Genomic DNA, 25,256 nt, shown 5'->3' with positions numbered 1-25,256 from the left:
GACATGTGTTTAGGCTAATTGGGGAAGTGATAGCAAAATGATGGACAAGGAAGCTCTAAAGCTTCATTCTCCCATGAAAACACTATAAAACAATAAGAAATCGGCTGAGGTAATGTGATAGAAATTCTGGCAAACAGTGAAATGTGTATAATAACCAATTGAATACCTGATAAAGAAAAGGCCATCTTAAAAATAAAAGGAAAAAATGTGGCATCTTTATTCACATTTGCCCCACAATTTTTCAGTGTGGTAAGGCATAGCCTTGTTCTGGAGAAGGTGATAACCCAGTTCCTTGCAACAGTAGTGAGCCAATCAGACTTTATTTTCAAAGTTTTAACATGTCTAAGTGCTTCCTGAAAGACAAGTTTCTGGCATGCTTAACTCAAATCTCAAGCAGAGAAAAGCAAACACCCCCTCGTCATGAGAGCTATAGGAGCACTGCAGACACCTGGAATAAAAGATCAAGAGATAATGGTTAGAGGAATACAGTTGACCATCTGATGCCATGAGATGCTGGGCTGAGATATCTGACACTTATGTTGTTCAAAAACAGTCATATATATGGGGAAATTAAGAAAGATACATGCAGACACAGTAAAAAAATTATGTTCAGAACATATTTGGGAATGTTTCAAACATTCCCAAACATTGGGATCCCTAGGCTTAGAGAAGGCCCAGCCAGAGATGGACTGCCTTGGCATGGAACCAATCTGCAAAAACTAGGAACTGTGGCTACTGTTTTCTCAATCAATAATTTTCACTAAACACACACACACACACACACACACACACACACACACACACACAAACACTACAAAGAAACAGGAAAGCATGATTCAATCAAATGGACAAAACAAATTTATAAAAATCTACTCTGAGGAAGTATAGACATTAAAATTACCAGGAAAAGACTTTAAAACAAGTGTCTTAACTTTATTTAAAGGGCTAAAGGAAACATAGAAAAGAACTACAGGAAATCAGGAATACAATGTATGAACAAAATGGGAATGTCAACAAAGAAATAGAAATGATAAAATGAACCAAACAGAATATCTGGAGCTAAGATAGCATAATAATTGAGTATTTTGGGTAGTCAGATAAAAATAATTAGTAAACTTGAGGACAGGAAAATTAATATTATTGAGGCTAAAGACAGAAAGAAAAAAAAGAGTGAAGAAGAGAAAAAAAGGGACTTATGGCATACTATAAAAAAGATCAATACAGAGAGGAGCAAGATGGCAGAGGAGTTGGAGACCTAAATTTTGTCTGGTCCCAGGAATTCAGCTAGATAGGGATCAAACCATTCTGAACACCTACGAACTCAAAAGGAGATTGAAGAAAAGAATACCAGCAACTCTCTGAACAGAAAAGCAACAACTTTCTGGAAAGTAGGACATGTGGAGAAGTGAATCCGAGGTGGTATTCGGGAAGATAGACCACAAGGGGAGGGAGCCTCTGTAAGCTGCTACTGGCAAGTGATAGAACAGCAGAGCACAAAATCAGAACTTTTAGAAGTCTGCTCCACTGATGGAGGTCGCTCCAGTGGCTAAGCGGGGGGTGGAACCCTCGTGGGACAGTGTGGTCTGAGGACCCTCAGGATCACAGGAAGACCAGGGGAGCCTGAGTGTGGCAGAGTTCCCAGGTATCGGAGTGGGGAAGCTGACTACAGAGACGGAGCAGAGGAGTGGACTCTCACTTCGGGGTTGCCATAAACTGTGATCCGCGGCACAATTGGGCCACTACTCTTCCAGCAGGGACCCAACAAGCGCCTGATCCGAGGAGACTCACCTTCCTCCCCCAAGAGGAACGGTGTGGGAGCGCACTGCAGGAATATGCTGAGTTTAGAGACTCCAAACAGGGTAGTGTGCCAGAGATAAAAATGCTCGGTCACAGGCCAGGTGAGCACGGAATGCGGCTGGAGACCAGGGAGAAGGGAGTGATTGACTGTTTTTCTCTGGGGGCTCATTGGCTCCAGGGTGGAGATTGGGAGGCCACCATTTTCACTCTTGTCTTCCAAAGCTGTACGGAAAGCTTGCAGGGAACATAAGCTCCCAAGAGCAAACCCGGGCAGATTACTTTGCCAGGACGCCGGCAAGTGCAAAGCAATTCCGCCTCCGACAAAGACATTTGAGAACCACGGCAAAAGGCCCCTCCCTCAGAAGATCAGCAAGAACAGCCTGCCAAGACCAAGTTTACTGATCAATGAGAATGGCAAAACGCCAGCAATAGGGGAATGCAGCACATAGAATTCATGGCTTTTTCCCCATGATTCTTTAGTCTTTCAAAGTTAATTTTTTTTAATTTTCTTTCTTTTTCTTTTTGAATTTTTATTTTTCCCTTTTTCAACCAACATCTTATCAATCCTTTTTTTAAAAAAAAATCTTTTTTATTTTACATTTTTAGAGTCATATTCTATCCCTTCATAGTAGTGAACCTAATTTTTGGTATATATATATATATATATTAGTTGTTCTCTCTTTAAAATTTTGGGATACAGTTTCTTCTAACAGACCAAAATATACCCTAAATCTCTAGTGTATGGCTTTGTCCTAGTCTCCTACCTGATCACATTTTGTTTCTTTTTTTTAATCCTCTTCTTTCTTTTTTAAACCAACTTCTTATCAATTCCTTTTATAAAATCTTTTATAATTTTCATCTTTACAGTCATATTCCATCCCTTCATTGTATCAATGAATTGTATCAATCCTTATTTTTGTACAATATAAGTTTTACTTTCTTTAAAATTTTGGGAGGCACTTTCTTCTAACAGACCAAAATACACCCAAAATCTAGAGTGTCGCACTGTTCTATGCACCAGCCTGATCATATTTAATCATATTTTGTTTTTGTTTGTTTGTTTTTTCTTTTATTATCTTTATTTTTTTCTTTTTTCTTTTTTCTTTCTTTCCCTTTCTTTTCCCTGGTTTCAGATCTCTTCTGATTTGTTTAGTGGATATTTTTCTGGGGTTGTTGTTACCCTATTAACATTTTGTTCTGTCATTCATCACTTCTCCTCTGGACAAAATGAAAAGATGGAAAAAAGTTACCTCAAAAAAAGAACAAGAGGCAGCACCGACTGCCAGGGACCTAATTAATATGGACATTAGTAAGATGTCGGAACTAGAGTTCAGAATGACAATTTTAAAGATACTAGCTGGGCTTGAAAAAAGCATGGAAGATATTAGAGAAACCCTTTCTAGAGAAATAAAAGAACTAAAATCTAGGGGCGCCTGGGTGGCTCAGTCGTTAAGCGTCTGCCTTCGGCTCAGGTCATGATCCCAGGGTCCTGGGATCGAGTCCCACATCGGGCTCCCTGCTCCGCGGGAAGCCTGCTTCTCCCTCTCCCACTCCCCCTGCTTGTGTTCCTGCTCTCGCTGTCTCTCTCTGTCAAATAAATAAATAAAAAATCTTTAAAAAAAAAAAAAAGAACTAAAATCTAACCAAGTCAAAATCAAAAAGGCAATAAAAAATGTAGGCTCTAACTGCTAGGATAAATGAGGAAGAAAAGACAATTAGTGATATAGAAGACGAAATGATGGAAAATAAAGAAGCTGAGAAAAAGAGAGATAAACAACTACTGGATCATGAGGGCAGAATTCGAGACATAAGTGATACCATAAGATGAAACAATATTAGAATAATAGGATCCCAGAAAAAGAAGAAAGAGAGAGAGGGGCAGATGGTATATTGGAGCAAATTATAACAGAGAACTTCCCTAATTTGGGGAAGGAAAGAGGCACCAAAATCCAGGAGACACAGAGAAACCCCTACAAAATCAATAAAAATAGGTCAACACCCCAACACCTAATAGTAAAACTTACGAGTCTCAGAGACAAAGAAAAAATCCTGAAAGCAGCTTGGGAGAAGAGATTTGTAACCTACAATTTTAGAAACATTAGATTGGCAACAGACCTATCCACAGAGACCTGGCAAAACTGGCATGATATATTCAGAGCACTAAATAAGAAAAATATGCAGGCAAGAATACTATATCCAGCTAGGCTGTCATTGAAAATAGAAGGAGAAATAAAAAAGCTTCCAGGACAAACAAAAAATTAAGGAATTTGCAAACATGAAACCAGCCCTACAAGAAATATTGAAAGGGATCCTCTAAGCAAAGAGAACCTAAAAGTAACATAGACCAAAAAGCAATACAGACAAGATACAGTAACAGTCACCTTACAGACAATACAATGGCAGTAAATTCAAATCTTTCAATAGTTACCCTGAATGTAAATGGGCTAAATGCCCCAATCAAAAGACAAGCAGTATCAGATTGGATAAAAAACAAGACCCATCAATATGCTGTCTGCAAGAGACTCATTTTAGACCCAAAGACACCCCCACATTGAAAGTGAGGGGATAGAAAACAATTTACCATGCTAAAGGACACCAAAAGAAAGCTGGGGTGGTAATCCTTATATCACACAAATTAGTTTTTAAACCAAAGACTGTAATAAGAGATGAAGGACACTATATCATACTTAAAGGGTTTATCCAACAAGAAGATCTAACAATTGTAAATATCTACCCCTAACATGGGAGCAGCCAATTATATAAGCCAATTAATTACAAAAACAAACCCATCGACAACAATACAATAATAGTGGGAGATTTTAACACCATCCTCACTGAAATGGACAGATCATCTAAGCAAAAGATCAACAAGGAAATAAAGACTTTAAATGACACACTGGACCAAATGGACTTCACAAACATTCAGAACATTCCATCCCAAAGCAACAGAATACACATTCTTCTTCAGTGCCTATGGAACATTCTCCAGAATAGATCACATCCTAGGTCACAAATCAGGTCTCAACCAGTACCAAAACATTGGGATCATTCCCTGCATATTTTAAGACCACAAAATTCTGCAAATAGAACTCAATCACAAGAGGAAAGTTGGAAAGAACTCAAATAAATGGAGGCTAAAGAGCATCTTACCAAAGAATGGATGGGTCAACCAGGAAATTAAAGAAAAATTAAAAAAAATTCATGGAAACAAATGAAAATGAAAACACAACTGTTCAAAATCTTTGGGATGCAGCCAAGGCAGTCCTAAGAGGAAAGTATGTAGCAATACAAGCCTTTCTCAAGAAACAAGAAAGGTCTCAAATACACAACCTAACCCTACACCTAAAGGAGCTGGAGGAAGAACAGCAAATAAAGCCTAAATTCAGCAGGAGAAAAGAAATAATAAAGATCAGAGCAGAAATCAATGAAATAGAAACCAAAAGAACAGTAGAACCGATCAACGAAACTAGGAGCTGATTCTTTGAAAGAATGAACATGATTGATAAGCCCCTGGCCAGACTTATCAAAAAGAGAAGAGAAAGGACACAAATAAATAAAATCGTGAATGAAAGAGGAGAGAGCACAACCAACACCGAAGAAATACAAACAATTATAAGAACGTATTATGAGCAACTACATGCCAGCAAATTAGATAACCTGGAAGAAATGGATGCATTCCTAGAGATGTATAAACTACCAAAACTGAACCAGGAAGAAATAGAAAACCTGAACAGACCTATAACCACTAAGGAAATTGAAGCAGTCATCAAAAATCTCCGAACAAACAAAAGCCCAGGGCCAGATGGCTTCCCAGGGGAATTCTACCAAACATTTAAAGAAGAAATAACCTATTCTCCTGAAACTGTTCCAAAAACTAGAAATGGAAAGAAAACTTCCAAACTCATTTTATGAGGCCACCATTACCTTGATCCCAAAACCAAAGACCCCATCAAAAAGAACTACAGACCAATATCCCTGTTGAACATGGATGCAGAAATGCTCACCAAAATACTAGCCAATAGGGTCCAACAGTACATTAAAGGATTATTCACCATGACTAAGTGGGATTTATTCCTGGGCTGCAAGGTTGGTTCAACATCCACAAATCAATCAATGTGATACAATACATTAATAAAAGAAAAGACAAGAACCATATGATCCTCTCAAAAGATGCAGAAAAAGCATTTGACAAAGAACAGCATCCTTTCTTGATCAAGACTCTTCAGAGTATAGGGATAGAGGGTGCATACCTCAATATCATAAAAGCCATCTATGAAAAATCCACAGTGAATATCATTCTCAATGGGGAGAAACTGAGAACTTTCCCCCTAAGGTCAGGAATGTGGCAGGGATGTCCACTATTACTACTGCTATTCGAAATAATTATTAGAAGTCCTAGCCACAGCAATCACACAACAAAAAGAAATAAAAGGCATCCGAAATGGCAAAGAAGAAGTCAAACTCTCACTCCTTGTAGATGATATGGTACTTTATGTGGAAAACCCAAAAGGCTCCACCCCAAAATGCTAGAACTCATACAGGAATTCAGTCAATTGGCAGGATATAAAATCAATGCACAGAAATCAGTGGCATTGTTATACACCAACAACAAGACAGAAGAAAGAGAAATTAAGGAGTCGATCCCTTTTACAATTGCACGCAAAACGATAAGATACCTAGGAATAATCTAACCAAAGAGGCAAAGAATCTGTACTCAGAAAACTATAAAATACTCATGAAAGAAATTGAGGAAGACAGAAAGGAATGGAAAAACCTTCCATGCTCATGGATTGGAAGAACAAATATTGTGAAGATGTCAATGCTACCTAGAGCTATCTACACATTTAATGTAATCCCTATCAAAATACCATCCACTTTTTTCAAAGAAATGTAACAAATAATACTAAAATTTGAATGGAACCAGAAAAGACCCCAAAGAGCCAGAGGAATGTTGAAAAAGAAATGCAAAACTGGCGGCATCACAATTCCAGACTTCAAGCTCTATTACCAAGCTGTAATCATCAAGACAGTATGGTACTGTCCTAAAAACAGACACATAGATCAATGGAACAGAAAAGAGAGCCTAGAAATGGACCCTCAACTCTATGGTCAACTAGTCTTTGACAAAGCAGGAAAGAATTCCTAGAAACATTGCCAAAGGCAAGGGAAGCAAGGGCAATAATGAACTATTGGGATTTCATCAACTTAAAAAGCTTTTGCACAGCAAAAGAAACAGTCAACAAAACCAAAAGACAACCGACAGAATGGGAGAAGATATTTGCAAATGACATATCAGATAAAGGGCTAGTATCCAAAATCTATAAAGAACTTACCAAACTCAACACCCAAATAACAAATGACCAAATCAAGAAATGTGCAGAAGTCATGAACAGACATTTTTCCAAAAAAGACATCAAAATGGCCAACAGACACATGAAAAAGTGCTCAACATCGCTCGGCATCAGGGAAATCCAAATCAAAACCTCAATGAGATATCACCTCACACCAGTCAGAATGGCTAAAATTAACAAGTCAGGAAAGGACAGATGTTGGCGGGGATGCAGAGAAAGGGGAACCCTCTTACACTTTTGGTGGGAATGCAAACTTGTGCAGCCACTCTGGAAAACAGTCTAGAGGTTCCTCAAAAAGTTGAAAATAGAGCTACCATACGATCCAGCAATTGCACTATTGGGTATTGACCCCAAAGATACAAATGTAGAGATCCAATGGGGTACATGCACCCCGATGTTCATAGCAGCAGTGTCCACAATAGCCAAGCTATGGAAAGAGCCAAGATGTCCATCGACAGATAAATGGATAAAGAAGATGTGGTATATATATAAAACACATATGTTTTATATAATGGAATATTATGCAGCCATCAAAAGGAATGAAATCTTGCCATTTGTAATGACGTGGATGGAATTGGAGTGTATTATGCTCAGCTAAATAAGTCAATCAGAGAAAGACATGTATCATATGAACTCACTGATATGAAGAATTCTTAATCTCGGGAAACAAACTGAGTGTTGCTGGATTGTTGGGGCTTGGGAGGGATGGGGTGGCTGGGTGATAGACATTGGGAAGGTTATGTACTAAGGGGAGCACTATGAATTGTGTAAGACTGTTGAATTACAGACTGGTAATTCTGAAACAATAATACATTATATGTTTAAAAAAAAAGATAGCAGGAAGGGAAAAAATGAAAGGGGAGAATCAGAGAGGGAGAGGAACCATGAGAGTTTATGGACTCTGAGAAACAAACTGAGGGTTCTAGAGGGGAGGCGGGTGGGTGGATGGGTTAGCCTGGTGATGGGTATTAAAGAGGGCTTGTACTGAATGGAGCACCGGGTGTTATATGCAAACACTGCATCAAAAACTAATGTGTATGGTCATTAGCATAACATAATAAAATAAAAAAAAGAACAATACATGCATTATGGAAGTCTCACAAGAAGATGTGAGAGAGAGGAGGGGAGGCAGATTATTTCAAAAAATAATGGCAGAAAACATCCTCAAATTAAGGAAAGATGGATCTTAAAATCCAAGAGACTCAATGAAATCCAAGTGGGATAAACCCAAAGATACTCACACTAAGATGCATTATAATCCAGCTTTCAAAAAATAAAGACAAAGAGAAGATCTTGAAGGCAGCAGGAGACTAGTGATTTGTCACTTAAAAGGGAATCTTCAGGAAGATTATGAGTAGATTTCTTAGCAAACCTTGAATGCCTGAGGACAGTGTGATGTTATGTTTAAAGTATTGGGGGGAAAAAAGATTCTCTATCCCGGGAAACTTTCTTGAAAAAATAATGAATAATTTAAGTCATTCCTAGATAAACAAAAGCCTTGTCACTAGGGAAAAAAAAAACTACACAAAAGAAGGCAGTAATAAGGAAAATGAGGGGCAAAAAAAAAATGTAAAACAAAAAATAATAAAATGGCAAAAGTAACTTCTCTTTATTAGTAATTACTTTAAAAGTAAATCGATTAAAATCCTCTGTCAAAAAACTTAAATTGATGACGTGTTAAAAAAATCCAACTCTATAACGCTCACAAAAGGGCTAATTTTATATCTGAAGACACAAGTAGGTTAAAACTGAAAGAACGGAAAAAGACCCATCACATAAATAGTAAAAGAGAGGGCACACAGGAGAACTGGCCTCTATACTAATATTAGACAAAATAGACTTTAAGTCAAAAACTAGTATAAGAGACAAAGAAAGACATTGTATGTTTATCAAAGAGGCAGTAATCAATAAAATATGAGAATTATAAAAATATATACACCCAACATTAGAATACAAATGACTGGGAAGCAAAGCCGAGCAGAACTGAATGGAGAAATGGAGGTTTTTGCATAAACATTGAATATCCTACTTTCAATAATGGATAGAATTACCAGATAGAAGATCAATAGGGAAATAGAAGACTTTAACCACACTACATGTCTAACAGACACATACAGAATACACCACCAAACCACAGCAGAGAGCATAATTTTCTCATGTGTACATTGATCATTTTTTTAAGAGACCATGTGTTACAGCACAAATCAATCTTAATACATTAGAAAAGATTGGTATTTTTCAAAGTACCTTTCTATATCACAATGGCATAAAATGAGATATCTAAAAGTAGGAATACTGAAAAATTCACAAATATATGGAAGTTACACAACACTTTCAAACAATGAATGGATCAAAGAAAAATTATCTGAAGAATTAGAAAATACCTTAAGACAAGTGAAAATAAAAGACAACATACCAACTTACTGAAGCCAGTGTAAGTAGTTCTAAGAAGGAAATGTGTAAGAAATATCTCAATTTATAAACCTAAATGTGTACCTTCAGGAAGTAGAAAAATAGTATCAAGCTAAAATCAAAGTAGCAGAAGAGAGCAAATAACAATTAGATCAGAGGTAAGTAAAATAGAGAATAGAAAAACAGGAAAGAAAATCAAGGAAACCAAAAATTGGTTCTTTGAAAAGATTAATAAAATTGACAAACTTAATTAGATTTAGTAAGAGATAGAAGACTCAAATTACTAAAATCAGAAGTGAAATTAGGAATATTACTACCAATTTTACAGAAAGAAAAAAAAAAGGACAGCACTATGAGTAATTATTTGCCAGTGAATTGGGTAACCTGGATGAAATGGACACATTTCTAGAATCACAAAAGCTATCAAGAATGAATCATGAAGAGGGCGCCTGGGTGGCTCTGTTGGTTAAGCGACTGCCTTCGGCTCAGGTCATGATCCTGGAGTCCTGGGATTGAGTCCCACATCGGGCTCCCTGCTCAGCAGGGAGTCTGCTTCTCCCTCTGACTCTCTTCTCTCTCGTGCTCTCTCTCTCTCATTCTCTCTCTCTCAAATAAATAAATAAAATCTTTAAAAAAAAGAATGAATCATGAGGAAATAGAATATCTGAATGTACATATATCTAATAAGCAGAGTGAATCAGTAACCAATACCCTGAAAGATATCTTGGTGGCTTCCAGTTTGGGGCAATAATGAATAAAGCTGCTATAGAAATTTGTATGAAGATTTTTTTTTCTTTTCGGGCACAAGATTTCAAATCAGATGAGGACAAATCAATAGGAAGACAATTGCTGGATTATATAGTAAATCTACATTTAGCTTTGTAAGTACCAAAATATCTTCCAAAGTGGTTGCATCATTTTTCATTTTCATTCCTACCAGCAGTGAATGAGAGTTACTGTTGCTCCTCATCCTTGCTAGCAATTAGTATTTCCAGTTTTTGTTTGTTTGCTTGTTTTAGCCATTCTAATAGGCTACAGTGCCAAATTATTATTTTAATTTGCAATTAATTAGTGGCTGACAATATTGAACATCTCTTCATATATTTATTTCCCATCTGTACAACACCTTTAGTTAAATATTTTTTGCCCATTTTTTAACTGAGTTATTTATGTTCTTATTGTTGAGTTATAAGTTATCCCTATATTCTGGAAACAAACCCTTTATCAAATATGTATTTGCAAATAATTTATCTGAATCTGTGGTTTGTCCTTTCATTCCCTTAATAATATTCTTTCTTAGAGCAGAAGGTTTAAATTTACTAAAATTCAAATTATTTTTTCTGAAGGATCATGTTTTTGGTGTTCTAGCTAAAAATTCATGGTGTATATCCACACAAAGGTTGGTATCTTTTTAAAATTCTCACTGTGAGAACTTGGTGGGGTGTCTGGAGGTAAAACATGCGAAAGTGTAGGGGCCCCCTTTAGACTGTAGCCTCAAGAGTTTCTCATTCTCACACTAATCCTACACTCAGCTTCCAGCTATTTATCAAAATTACCAATCAAATGCTCCTATTAGTTGATTCCTCAGTAGCTTCTGTTCCACCTAAGTAGTTCTCAGCTGTGACTCCCTGGAGGTGGAAGTTTGCCCTGCAGCTATAATTTTCTGGTGGATCCAAGAAATGTCAGAGATTTTCCATTCATCTGGCTATTTCTTACAAGGATATGAGTTATGACTTCCATGCCCTTTACTCGTCAGAGCTGAAGCCCTCTATTAGATTTAAGCTTTATGAGAGCAAAGATGATTTTTCTTAATTACACTGCATATCCAGTAGCTAGCACAATGCCTGGCACATAGCAAATACTTAGTAAATATCTTAAAAAATAATGTATTAGGGGGATGTATAGTTACTGTTCAATAGGTATAGAGTTTCAGTTTTACAAGTTGAAAAGAGTTATGGGAACAGATGGTGGTGATAGTTGCACAACAACATGAATCTGTTTAATACTACTGAACTGTTTACTTAAAAAATGGAAAAGATGGTAAAATTTTTGTTATGTGTATTTTACCACAATAAAACAAGAAAACAATGAACATCTTCTCCTCATCTTCCCTTCCATTTATATAAAATTTAAAAAAAATGCATGTATGTACATTGTTAATTATAAAAAAGGATACATATTTATCATAGAAAAATTGGATAATACTGCTGATAAAGAAAAAATAAGAGACTTTTCCAATCTATGTGATTTTATTTGTTTTTAAGATTTTATTTATTTATTTGAGAGAGAGAGAGCAAAAGAGAGCATGAGCTGGGGAGAGGGGTAGGGGGAGAGAGAGAAACAAACTCCCTGCTGAGCTGGGAAACTGATGTGGGGCTTGGTCCCCAGACCCTGGGATCAAGACCCGAGCTGAAGGCAGATGCTTAACTCACTGAGCTACCCAGGCACCCCAAATCTATGTGATTTTAAGGAAGTGTAAAAACCGATCAGTTTTATTTTTTTTATTTTTTTTATTTTTTTTAAAGATTTTATTTATTTGACAGAGACAGACACAGCGAGAGAGGGAACACAAGCAGGGGGAGCAGGAGAGGGAGAAGCAGGCTTCCCGCTGAGCAAGGAGCCTGGTGTGGGACTCGATCACAGGACCCTGGGATCATGACCTGAGCCGAAGGCAGACGCTTAACGACTGAGCCACCCAGGCGCCCAACCGATCAGTTTTAAAACATTCTAAAATTGATTGTTAAAACCGGTATGAAAGATTTTTTTCTTGTACTGTCATCAACATTGAGCATCACTCTGAATAAATGCTCATTTGACAGAGAAAGAGAAGCCCACTGTTATTTAATCTGCATTTCTTTTATTTCTAGTGAGGTTTTATGGTCCTTCATGTTTTAGGCCTTTTTTACTTTGAGTCTGTGTGTGTGTCACATACTGTCTTTTTCTCATTTAATATAGGAATGTGTCTCTTCCTGATTTGTAAAATTGTGTTAAGAATATTAATTTTATTATGTTAGCAAATATTTTTCCTAATTTCCTTTGTTTATAGTGCATTTGGACATAAGGAAGCTTTCTATTGTTATATGGAAAAAATATAATTCATTGTTTAAAAAGTAGTAATACTGGGCAGTGAATGAACAGAAATATCTAAGTCTGTTTAAATATATAAAAAACATCCATTTATAAACAGAAAGAGCACAATTCCTGAAATCATCTTCATTTGGATAGGATAGTACCCAATCATGCACAAAATACATTATTAAATATTAATATGAGAACAGCAAATAAACGAGAGACTGGAAAGAGACGCTTTTGTTTTTTTGAAACTTATTTTTTAAATTGAAAGAGTGGCACAGCTGGTTAATTAAATTTGAGCAACACAGCTCCCAGGGTTAGAGGAAACCTCCATACAAACAATGTAGCCATTCTGAGACCCTGGACATGGTGCCATCCCCAATTTAGGAGGCAGTTATGTATATTTGTTGAATGTTAAACATAGGAGTAAGTGTGAAGCCAAAACATGCCATTAATCTCTTTACTTCTGATGAATTATTTTGCCTATTTTGTAGCTAGGACTCCCATTTGGAGATCTACAGGACAAAACTGGGTTAGGAACACCAACCCAAGCATAATATTTTTGAATTATTTGTATGAAAACATCATGATGTGGCCTTTTCCTGCAGCATCCATATATATATTTATATGTATATATATATATATATATATATATATAGGAATTTAGCTGTGCTTATTATACAAACAAAAGGAAATCTCAGAATGCACATAGTGTCTTCTTTTCCCTAATTGCATATGAATTTGTATATCACTAACTTAATTCTGCAGAACCAAGAAAGAAAGAAATAGAGCTAGCCAAAAGGCTAGCATTAAGCTAAGTTACTCATATGCATTAAATTAGAGAAAATAAACAGTGAGTGGAAATCCCATGTCCCCTGGGGACATAAGACTCAATCTGGGAAACCATGGATTTTGGAGTTAGTAGATGTTTCCAGTCACAGTTGTTTATGACCTAGTTAAATTGATTTTTCCCCTTATCTAGAAAATAAGAAATGTATCAAAAATGCTTTAAAAATTAAAAGGCATATGTATTATTCAAATACTCAATAGGCACATAGTAGGCCCTCTGTGATTGATAGTTGAATAATAATTCCATTCAAATATAGGGCGGGACTGGATCAGAGAAGGAAAGAAGATTATGAGTAAAGTAAGAAGAGTCCAGTACAAATACCTGTATGGACTTGTGTCCTCTTAAGCTTTCTTGTCCTTCAATTATATTTCCTGTGGATGGTGAGCCAAGATTAATGGTGGGCATCAATCCCAAGTTATTTACACTAATGTGGTCCTAGAGAGCTAAGTATGTTTCAGTGGCACTGCAAGTACACATATGAAGCTATTATTTCAGCAAATATTTAATGAACATTTTTATAAAATGAGTACTTATTCCAATTATTGCTTAGCTTCTTTCAATTTTTAGAGTGGGGTTTTATGAAGAAATGGACACAAGTAATGTGCACATAAACACACACATCTGTGGACACAGATGCATGCATATTTGGACGTAGTAATCAGATCCTGAAAAATACTGGTTTTTACCTGTTTCTTCAGAAACATGGAGCTAATTTTTATCAAATTTATGTTTTCTATCACCAAGAATGCTTAGTGATCCAAAAGGATAATTTTGGACAACTCATATTACATCCGACCTAGCTACTTTGCCTTAAACTTGGAGAAAAACATTATGAAAAGCTTGGCTCACATCTTACAGATATTATATGAAAGAATGCCACACATAGAGCCTATAATCCTAGCTGATGGTGCGCTGAAATCACTCTGACTGGCGGCTGGAAGATGAGGTTTCCCACACTTAGGTGTCATCTCAAAGGGAGAAAATTCTTTTCTGGATTTAGAACAAGGTTTATTCACAGCCAGAATACATTTGAGGCTTCTAAATTCATTCTTTTAAATCACTTAGAAGAATGCCTCCCAACTGAGTTCATTTCAGAAAGCTAGAGCTGAAAGGGCAACATATGGTTATTGGTCATTTACAGTAGAAGCTCTCTGAACTGATTTCCACTTAATAATTCACTGCATTAATCTACACTGCATAAACCTCCTAGACTGATGTTAATGGAATCCTGAACACTCCCTGCTAGTAACTCCTTGTCTAATATGGTTGCATTATTCTCCTCCAACTGGATGTGGTTGTTTCCAAAATTTTCTGTGCTTTATGTAATTTAAATTAATATTACTTGAACAAATTCCAAATGAGTGCAATAAAAAAACAGCTTTATTTCCTTCTGTATTCCTCTCTGTCTCTCTTTCTCTCTCTGTTTCTCTGTCTGTCTGTCTCTTTCTCTCCCTCCTTCCCTCCCTCCCCATTTTTACATTTTATGTTATAAAAACTAACTTGATTATTTGGAAAAGCTTGACATGGAATTGACAGAAGGTTGCTGTCTGACTTTCTTGCTAGGGTGGGCATACCACAGTCCTATTGTTTTGTGTTCTTTTGGTATCTTTTCATACAGCATAGTAGATCCTCAATACAGGTTTTTGGAGTGGATTATATCTTAGGGAATGGTGCCTGAACCTTTATATTCTATGCATTATTTTAACAGCACCTGATAATGGATTTACTTAATTTTGATTCCATTTTTTTTCTCTAATTTCATCTTATTTTCAATCTTGTTTTCCCTTCGCCTTCATGCCCTCTTCTCTCCTTCTCTGTCCATTCCTTTGTTTCATATAAAACCTTCTTCTTTTTCCCCTTCTTTGTTAATGGTTTCTGGAATTTACATTTCATTATGATAAACTAGCATGGTTCCAAAAAAAAAAAAAAATAAAAGCCCTGGACTGTGAATGAAAACACCCTGGGCATGGTCTCATGTTTGCCACCAATTTGCTATGAATCTAGGCAAGTCAGGTAACCTCTACTGCATGTAGGTGTCCCCATCTCTAAAATACAGAAGATAATTTATTAATCTTTGCAGATACTACATAGCTCTGATATGCTAGTACTTTGAAAAATTCTTACCTAAAAAAGAGTTACTGTGAACAATTACTTTTCCAGCAATAGAGAAGCAGTTTTGGTTAGAAACTGAGTTTAAGAGACAGATAGGACTTCTAGATTAGATCTATTGAAATAAATGAAAAATCTTGTGTATTCAGTTCTCTCAAGAGCTGTAGAGCTTTGAACTTGCCTTTGGCCATTGGCAAAATAAACAGATGCTGTCCACAACAATGGTGTTCTGGGGTTCCCTGCCTCTCCCTTTGCATGGATTTTTATATTTATTGAGCCTAAATTCCTGTATGGCTGCCTGCCACACACTTACCTGATGATTCGAGTAGTATTTTCCTTGGCTAGTAAGGTCTCCATTTCATTGTTCCATCAACACTGAACAGACCGAAGTAGAGTCAGGATCGAAATTTAAGGCCTACAAAAAACATTTCCAGAGATGACAGGATCAGACCATTTCTATCTATATTTTATTATATTTTTGCCATTTTTCACAATTATGACATTTCTGACAACAAAATGAAACTGCTAAATTCAATAAATACACCTATGGAGAGCTATTGGTAGTCAATCTTACAACTACACTGTAAAAGGCCTTAGAGGAAAAAAAAATCAAATTTAATGGAGACAGAAGGATTTTAGTTTTTCCAAAATGATCAAAAGTGTCTTTCTCAATTGCTGCATATCTAGGGAAAATATCATTTCTTTGTTGTTTTATATCCACAATTTATTTGGAAATAAATATCAGCAGGCCTCAAGCAATAGTAAGGTAGAGAGCACAAGTTAAAGAGGAAATACTTTGAAGTTCTGCCTCATCAGTAAGTGATAAATAAACAATATATATTTTTAAGTCTCTAATCTTAAATTCGTGAATACACTCACAAGCACACATATATACATTCATAGACAAATTCTGTATTTCATATGGAAGTTTCTGATACAATTCAAGGATACAGGCAAGCGTGATCTTAGGATATACTCATCTACAGTATTTATACTCATATATTCATATACTCATGTAGATATACACATCTACAGTATTTAGTAATCATACTAATCAAAAGTATTTAAAGTCTGTTTGTAGAGCACAGACTTTTCAGAAAATGTTACCCCTCTGCTCTTTTTACTTAAACCAACTTTTCTAGGAACTTCTTTTCTGACAGTTTGAGATGGCCTCTGTCCTTTCCTAATGTGCAGTACATACCTATCATTAGATAATATTTTATATTATTGAGCTTTTTCATTTTCATTACAGGATAGATATATGCTTATGTTAAGAACAATACAGAAAAATGTGGAGCAAAAGTAATAATTCTCCATCAGCTCTCTTCCTACTTGCCCAAGCCCATTTCCTCTCTTCAAACACTAATTTTGAAGATATTTACACCATACAATATATCATTAGTTTTTTTTTTAAGATTTTATTTGTTTATTTGCTAGAGAGAGAAAGAGAGTGTGACAGTACAAGCAGGGGGAGTGGCAGGCAGAGGGAGAAGCAGGCCCCCCGCTGAGCAAGGAGCCCAATGTGGGACTAGATCCCAGGGCCCTGGGATCATGACCTGAGCCGAAGGCGGACACTTAACTGACTGAGCCACCCAGGCGTCCCCATCATTAGTTTTTGATGTAGTGATCCACAATCCATTGTTTTTGTATAACATCCAGTGCTCCATTTGTATGGTGACTAATATAACATAATAAAATTAAAAAAAGAGAGAGAGAAAAAAAATAAAGATATCTACAGTTAATAGGACTACATTTTCCCAAACATTTTTGTTCTAGGCACACATGAATCTCAGCATTTGTATTTCACTGTCACTCTGCTTTTAACATAAAGCTTACCTAACTTTCTGTTTCAATATATACAAACTTCATACATTCTTTTTAATGACTCATTATTCCTAACAATAGCTATATTATTATTTATTTTACTATGTTCAGTTTGTTCTATCATAGATTATTTCCATGTTTATCTGCATACATATTTCTCTGGACAAACTCTGAAAAATAAATTTCTAAGTCAAAGGCTAAGCATATTGAAAATCCAAAGTGGCTGAACTAATTTTTATTCTGCATGTACAATTTATGAAATAGCCACTCTATTTCCACATCCCCATGACAACCCTCAATATTACCAAACTTTGACAAATTTTACCAATCTGGATAGACTTTGTTAATTTAATTTGCTCTTTCTTAATTACTAGTAAAATGGGGCATCTTTTCACATATTCAGGCCTTATGTATGTTTTATTCTGTGGAATTGTCAATTTTTATCCTTTGTCAATTTATCTTTTGGTTTATTTGTTGCCTTTCTTTTTTATTTGAAGAACTCATAAATTTTAGATATTAATTCTAGTATGTGTTAGCTCTATTGGAAGAAAGTATTTTCTTCCAGTATATAGCTTTTGTTATTTATTATTTATTTATTTATTTTACATTTTGCTGTTCAACTCTTAGTTTTTTATATAGTCAAATCATAACTTCTGAGTTTTTGTCTTGCTCACTAATATCTTAGTCATGTACAAACTCAATGCAATTTACAAAATTTTTCTTGATGTTTTATGATTCTATATTTTACATTAGGTTCTTTTTTTAGATTTCATTTATTTATTTGAGAGAGAGAGGCAGAGATAGTGAGAGAGAGCACAAATGGGGAGGAGAGGGAGAAGCAGGCTCCCCACAGAGCAAGGAGCCTGATGCGGGGCTCAATCCCAGGACCCCGGGATCATGACCTGAGCCACCCAGGTGCCCCTTACATTAGATTTTTAATCCACCCTCTATTTATATTGACTATAAATAAGGTAGGAATTGATTTTTTTTCTGAATATTGAACCCAAGAAGCTTCCATTTCATGCTAATTTATACAGTGACTTTTAAAACAGCAAACCCATTAGAATCGGAAGAATTTGATTCAAATGTCCTATTTTCAACATAAAATTGTAATGTATACAATGAAACAAGAAAGTTTGACCCATTCAAAGTAATGTAATAAATCTATGGAAAATATACTTGAGAAAACTAAGATACTGGAATTACTAGACAAAGACTTCAAAACAACTGTCTTAAAGGTGTTTGAAGAGCTAAAGGATGACATGGACAAAGAAGGAAAAATGTATGAACAAAATGATAATATCAGTAAAGGGATAAAAATAATAAAAAGAAGCCAACAAGTAATTCTGGAACAGAAAAGTCAAATAACTGAAGTGGAAATTATACAAGAGGGATTCAAAAGAAAATTAGAGAATTTGCAAGAGTCAGCAAACATGAAATAAGATGACAACTGGAATTACCAAGTCTGAGCAACAAAAAGAAAAAACAAATAATAATAAAGAAGTGAAGAGAGCCTAAGGGATTTGTGGAATTCCACAGCACAGACCAATATATACATTGTAGGAATCCCGGAAAAAAAAGAGAGAGAAAGGTGGCAGAAGAATATTCAAAAAAATAATGTCTGCATACTTTCCAAATTATATGAATGACACTATTCTACAAACTCAACAAATCTAAAGTAGAATAAACTCAAAGATACCCACACCAAGGCACACTGCAACCCAAATGTCAAACATCAAAGATTAAGAGAAAATCGTGAAAGCAGCCAGAGATAAGTAACTCACATAAAAGGGTTTGTCAATAATGTTTTCAGTCAGTTTCTCACCAGAAACCTTGGAGGCAGGAAGTGGGTGGAATAATATATTTAAAATCTTGAAGGGGAAAACAAAAACAAAAACAAAAGAAAGAAACAAAAATCCGTCACTGATAATTCTATATCAACAAAGTTGTCCTTCAAAACTGAAAGAGAAATTAAGATAATCCCAGATAAAGAAAAGGCTGTGTGAGTTCATTACCTCTAGACCTGCTTTATAAGAAGGCTAAGGAAATCTTTCAACTTCAAATAAAAGGATGCTAGAAATTAATTCAAACCCGTATAAATATAAAAAGATCTATGGTAAAAGTAAATACATAGGGAAATAAAAAAGTGAATATTGTTGCAATTTTGTTTTATAACTCCACTTTTTATGTACTATAGAATTTACAAATTTGTAAAATAATTATAAATCTGTCATTAGACACATAATGTATAAAAATGTAATTTTGGGTTATACCTTTATACCCAATAACACAAATGGGTAGGGGACATAGTTGAATAGAATTACAGTTTTGTATGCAATTGAAGTTAAGTTGGCATCAATTTGAAATAAATTGATACAATTTCAGGATGTTATTTGTAATCCTCATAGTAGCAAGAAACTAAATATCTATAGAATATCCATAGAATAAAATGATAAGGGAATCAAGATGTATCACTGATAAAAAAAAAAAAAGAAAACAACTAAAAATGAAAAGCAGTAATGGACTTAATGAAGTTCAAAAACTATAAAGCATACACAAAACAAACAGCAAAATGAAAGAATTAATTCCTTCCATATCAGTAATTGCTTGAAATGTAAAAGTGTATTTTTTGCAGTAAAAATGCAAATACTGGTAGAATACACAAATGCTCATGATCCAAGTCTGTTATCTACAAGAAACTGCTGTAGATCTAAATAGGTCAAAATGATTTAAATAGATAAAATACATTGAAAGTGAGAGGATGAAAAAGATATTCTATGCAAACAGTAACTAAAAGACAGCTGTGGTGACTATACTACTATCAGACAAAATAAACCTTATATCAAATATTTTTAAGAGACAAAAGGATATTTTATATTAAAAAATTGTCAATTCACCAAGAAGATATAATAATGCATCAGACATCAGAGAACAAAAAATACATAAAGCAAAAATAGAATTGACAGGAGAATGAATTCTACAGTAATATGTAAAAAACTTCCATACACTACTTTCAAAAATGAATAGAATATCTAGTGAGAAGATCAATAAGAAAATAGAGGACCAAAGAAGTCTATGAATAAACTATACCTAGTAAGCATACATAAAACACTCTACCAACAATACACTTTTTTTTTCAAGTGCACAATAAACATTCTCCAGGAAGAGCAAAAAACAAGTTAGGCCACAAAGAAGTCTAACATTTTTAGGCCACAAAACACATCTCAAAAAATTTATAGACATGGAAATCTTATATAGTATCTTTTCTGACCACAATGGAATGAAACTAAATTCAACAGCAGAAAAAAACAAAACAACAACAACAACAACAAAAAAACAACTGGACAATTTGCAAGTATGTGAAAACTAAATAACACACCATAAACAACCAATTAGTCAAAGACAAAATCAAAAGAAAAATTAGAACATATCTGGAGACAAATAACATGAAAACACAAAACACAACATGCCAAAATTTATGGAATACAGTGAGTGTAGTGATAAGAAGGAAATTTATACCTGTAAATACATATGTTAAGCCTAAATTTACACCTTAATGAACTAGAAGAAAAAAAGAGCCAACTAAAACCAAAGCTTGCAGAAGAAAGGAAATAAATAAAGCTTACACCAAAGATAAATATGATTGAGATTAGAAAATCAATAGAGAAAGATCAATACAACCAAAGTTATCTTATTGAAGAGAACAACAGTATTCTTAAAAACCATTAGCTAAATTGACTAATAAAAAGGAAAAGATTCAAATTTATAAAATCAGAAATAAAAGTTAGTACTTCTCTACTGAACAGAATTAACAGGGATTTTAAGAATATAATTTAAACAAATTTATGCCCAGACATTGGATAACAAAGATGAAATGAACATGTTCCTAGAAAAATACAAAGAATACAATGTGCCAAAATTAAACTCTGAAGAAATATAAAATTTTAATAGATCTACAAATAGTAAAAGGATTAAATCAGTAATCAAAACCTCTCAATAAAGAAACACTTTGGGCCAAATAGTCTCACTTCATTTAAAGATTTAACACCAATCCTCTTCAAACTCTTCCAAAGTATTGAATGGAATAGAACATTTTTCATTCATTCTATGAGGTCAGCATTACCCTGATCTGATCCCAAAGTTACACAAAGGCATTTCATGAGAAACAAATAAACAACAACAACAACAACAACAACAACAAAAACTATAGAGCAATATCCCCTAAGAAAGTTGATTTATTTTGATGAAGTCCTAATAGTTATTTTTGTTTTTGTTTTCCTTCCTTCAGGAGACATATCTAGAAAGAAGTTGCTATGGCTGATGTCAATGAGGTTACTACCTGTGGTCTCCTGTAGGATTTTTATGGTTCAGGTGTCACATTTAGGTCTTTAATCTATTTTGGGAATTTATTTTTGTGAATGGTGTAAGAAAGTAGTCCAGTTTCATTCTTTTGCATGTTGCTGTCCAGTTTTCCCAACACCATCTGTTGAAAATAAAAAGCTTCTGCACAGGAAACAATCAATAAATCTAAAAGGCAGCCTACAGTATGGGAGAAGATATTTTCAAATGGTGTATCTGACAAAGGGTTAGTATCTGAAATATATAAAGAACTTATAACACTCATTGCCTAAAAAAGAAAAATTCAATTAAAAATGGGCAGAAGACATGAATAAACATTTTTTCAAAGAATACAGTCAGATGGCCAACAGACACATGAAAAGATGCTCAACATCACTGATCATCAGGGAAATACAAATCAAAACTACAATGAGATATCACCTCACACCTGTCAGAATGGCTAAAATCAACAACACAAAGAACAACAGGTGTTGGCAAGGGTGTGGAGAAAGGGGAACCCTCTTGTATGTTGGTGGAAACTCAAACTGGTGCAGCCACTCTGGAAAACAGTATGGAGGTTCCTCAAAAAGTTAAAAATAGAACTACCTACAAACCAGCAATTGCACTATGAAGTATTTACCCAAAGAGTACAAAAATGCTAATTCAAAGGAGTATATGCACCCTGATGTTTATAGCACCATTACCTACAATAGCCAAATTATGGAAAGAGCCCAAGTGTCCATTGACTGATGAATGGACAAAGAAGACGTGATATATATATATATATATATATATATATATATATATATATATATATAATCCCCACAATGGAATATTACTTAGTCATAAAATGAATGAAATCTTGCCATTTGCAAGGACATGGATGGAGCTAGAGAGTATTATGCCAAGCAAAATAAGGTGGTCAGAAAAAGATAAATACCTTATCATTTCACTCATATGTGGAATTTAAGAAACAAAACAAATGAGCAAAGGGAAAAAAAGAGAGACAGAGGCAAGTCAAGAAACAGACTTTTACCTATAGAGAAAAAGCTGATGGTTACCAGAAGGGAAGAGTGGGGGTTGATTGGGGGGAATGGGTTAAATATGTGATGGACATTAAGGAATGCACTTGCTGTGATGAGCACTGGGTGTTGTATGGGGGTTGAATTACTATATTGCATACCTGAAACTAATATTACATTGTACATTAGCTAACTGAAATTTAAATAAAATCCTAAAGAATATTCACTTAAAAATTAATAAAATGTTAGCATACCAATCCAGCAGTGTGTTAAAAGGATTATAATCATGGTGAAGTTGTATTTATTCCTATAACACAGGGAGGTTCAACATATGGAATTCAATAGATGTGATATAGTACATTAATGGATTAAAGATAAAAATCCTACATTATACTCTAAATTGATACAGAAAAAAATGACGTTTGTTGTGATGAGCACTGGGTGTTATACTCAACTAATGAATCGTTGAACACTACATCAAAAACTAAAGATGTATTATATGTTGGCTAATTGAACATAATAAAAAAAAGAAAAGAAGAAAATAAACTGACAAAAATTCAACATCTTTTTTTTTTATAAAACTTTTCAACAAACTAAGAATAGAAGAAAACAGCCTAAACATGATCATATATGAAAAACTGACAGGTAATGTCATGCAAAGTTGTGAAAGAATGAAAGCTATCCTCAAGTTTAGGAATAAGACAAGGATGTCCACTTCTGCCATTTCTGTTCAACATAGCATGGGAATTTTTAGCCAGGGCACTTAGCTGAAAAAAGAAAGAGAAGAGAAGAGAAAAAAAGAAAAGGAAAAAAAAAATAAAGAAACTTCCAAACTGGAATTAAGTAATTAAAATTTTGTTTGCAGATGACCAGCTCTCATATGTGGAAAACCCTAAAGATGCCGTTAAAAAAAATGTGGGAGTTAATAAATTCAGCCAGTTTGCAGAATACAAAATACAAACAGAAAAGTCAGTTCTGTTTCTAAACACTAACAATAAACAATCTGAAAAGTAAACTAAGAAAGCAATTCCATTTACCATAGCACCAAAAAGAATGAAAACTGTAGGAATAAATTTAAGGAATTGAAAAGGCATACATTGAAAGTTATAAACCACTGCTGAAAGAAATTAAAGAAGACATAATAAATGAGAAGATATCCCATGCTCATAGATTAGATTTAATAGTGTTATAATGAAATTACTGCCCCAAGTGATCTACATATTCAATTCAATTTTTATCAAATCCCATTGGGAATTTTGTATATAAATTGAAAAAAAAATCCTAAAATTCACTCTCAGGGGATCTGGAGTAGCTAAAAAATATCTAGAATAATGAACAGATTTGGAGAACTCACACATTTCTAAATTTCAAAACTTACTAGAAAGCTGCAGTAGATAATACAGTGTGGTACTTGTATAAGAAAACACATATACCAAAGAAATATATTTGGGAAACCAGAAATAAACCTCACATATATGGTCAAATGATTTTCAACAAGGGTACCAAAATCATTCAATAAAAAAGGACAGTCTTCAAAAAATGATGCTTAGAAAGTTGGATATCTACATGCAAAAGCATACATTTGAACACTTACATGATGGCACACACAAAACTTAGATGACAATAGATCAAAACCGTAGAATAAAAACTAAAAGTTTAAAATTCATACACACATGGGGGAAAATGTTCATAAAATTGAATTTGGCAATGATTTCTTGGCTTTGACAGCAAAAGCCCAGGCAACAAAAGAAAAAAAATGATAAAGTGGACCACATCAAAATTAAAAAGTTTGTGCATCAAAGGCCATCAAAGGGCATTGTCAATATTGGGGAAAAAAACAATCAATGTAATGGGAGAAAATATTTCTAATCTTATATATATTAAATGTTATTATCCAGGCTATATACAAACTCCTCAAACTCAACAGCAAAAGCAAAGAACCCATATTAAAAATGGGCAAAGAATGTAAACAGATATTTCTCCAAATATGATAATCAAATGACCTATAAGCTCATGAAAAGATGTGCAACATCACTGGTCATTAAGGAAATGAAAATAAAAACCATGATATGATACCATGTCATCCCTATTCGGATGACTATTATCGTTTTTTTTTTAAGATTTATTTATTTATTTTAGAGGGAGAGTGAACATAAGGGGGGAGGGGCAGAGGGAGAGGAAGAGAGAGAATCCCAAGCAGACTCCCCACTGACCACGGACCCCGACTCAGGCGGGGCTCCATCTCACCACCCTGAGATCATGACCTCAGCCGAAATCAAGAGTCTGATGCCTATCCGAATGTGCCATCCAGGCGCCCCTAGGATGACTATTATCAACAAAATGGAAAATACCAAACCTTAGTAAGGCTGTGGAGAAATTGGAATGCTTAGGGTGTCACAGTTTTGCTGTTTCTCAAAAAATTCAACATTTAATTACCATGTGATTCAGCTTCTGGTATATACCAAAAGGAATTGAAAGCAG

At 34.7% G+C, this 25,256-nt stretch overlaps 1 long non-coding RNA gene across 2 annotated transcripts; it reads right to left on the bottom strand.

Moving 5' to 3' along the window:
- Window positions 1–221: 221 nt before the first annotated feature.
- LOC141374895 (uncharacterized) lies at window positions 222–25,256 on the bottom strand. 2 transcript variants are annotated; one of them, XR_012382084.1, is made up of 3 exons: window positions 25,212–25,256; window positions 15,905–16,006; window positions 222–448 (listed from the first exon to the last, which is right to left on the bottom strand). It is a non-coding gene; the product is annotated as an uncharacterized lncRNA (long non-coding RNA). The 2 variants fall into 2 exon arrangements; XR_012382083.1 differs by lacking the exon at window positions 222–448 and adding an exon at window positions 13,807–13,853.

This window comes from Callorhinus ursinus, unplaced genomic scaffold, assembly GCF_003265705.2.
Source record: "Callorhinus ursinus isolate GAN/ISIS: 27379988/994484 unplaced genomic scaffold, GSC_fseal_2.0 scaffold2, whole genome shotgun sequence".
In the NCBI taxonomy this organism is placed as follows: Eukaryota; Metazoa; Chordata; class Mammalia; order Carnivora; family Otariidae; genus Callorhinus; species Callorhinus ursinus.
Note: the sequence above shows the minus strand (reverse complement) of the source record. Positions and strands in the feature narration are given on the sequence as shown.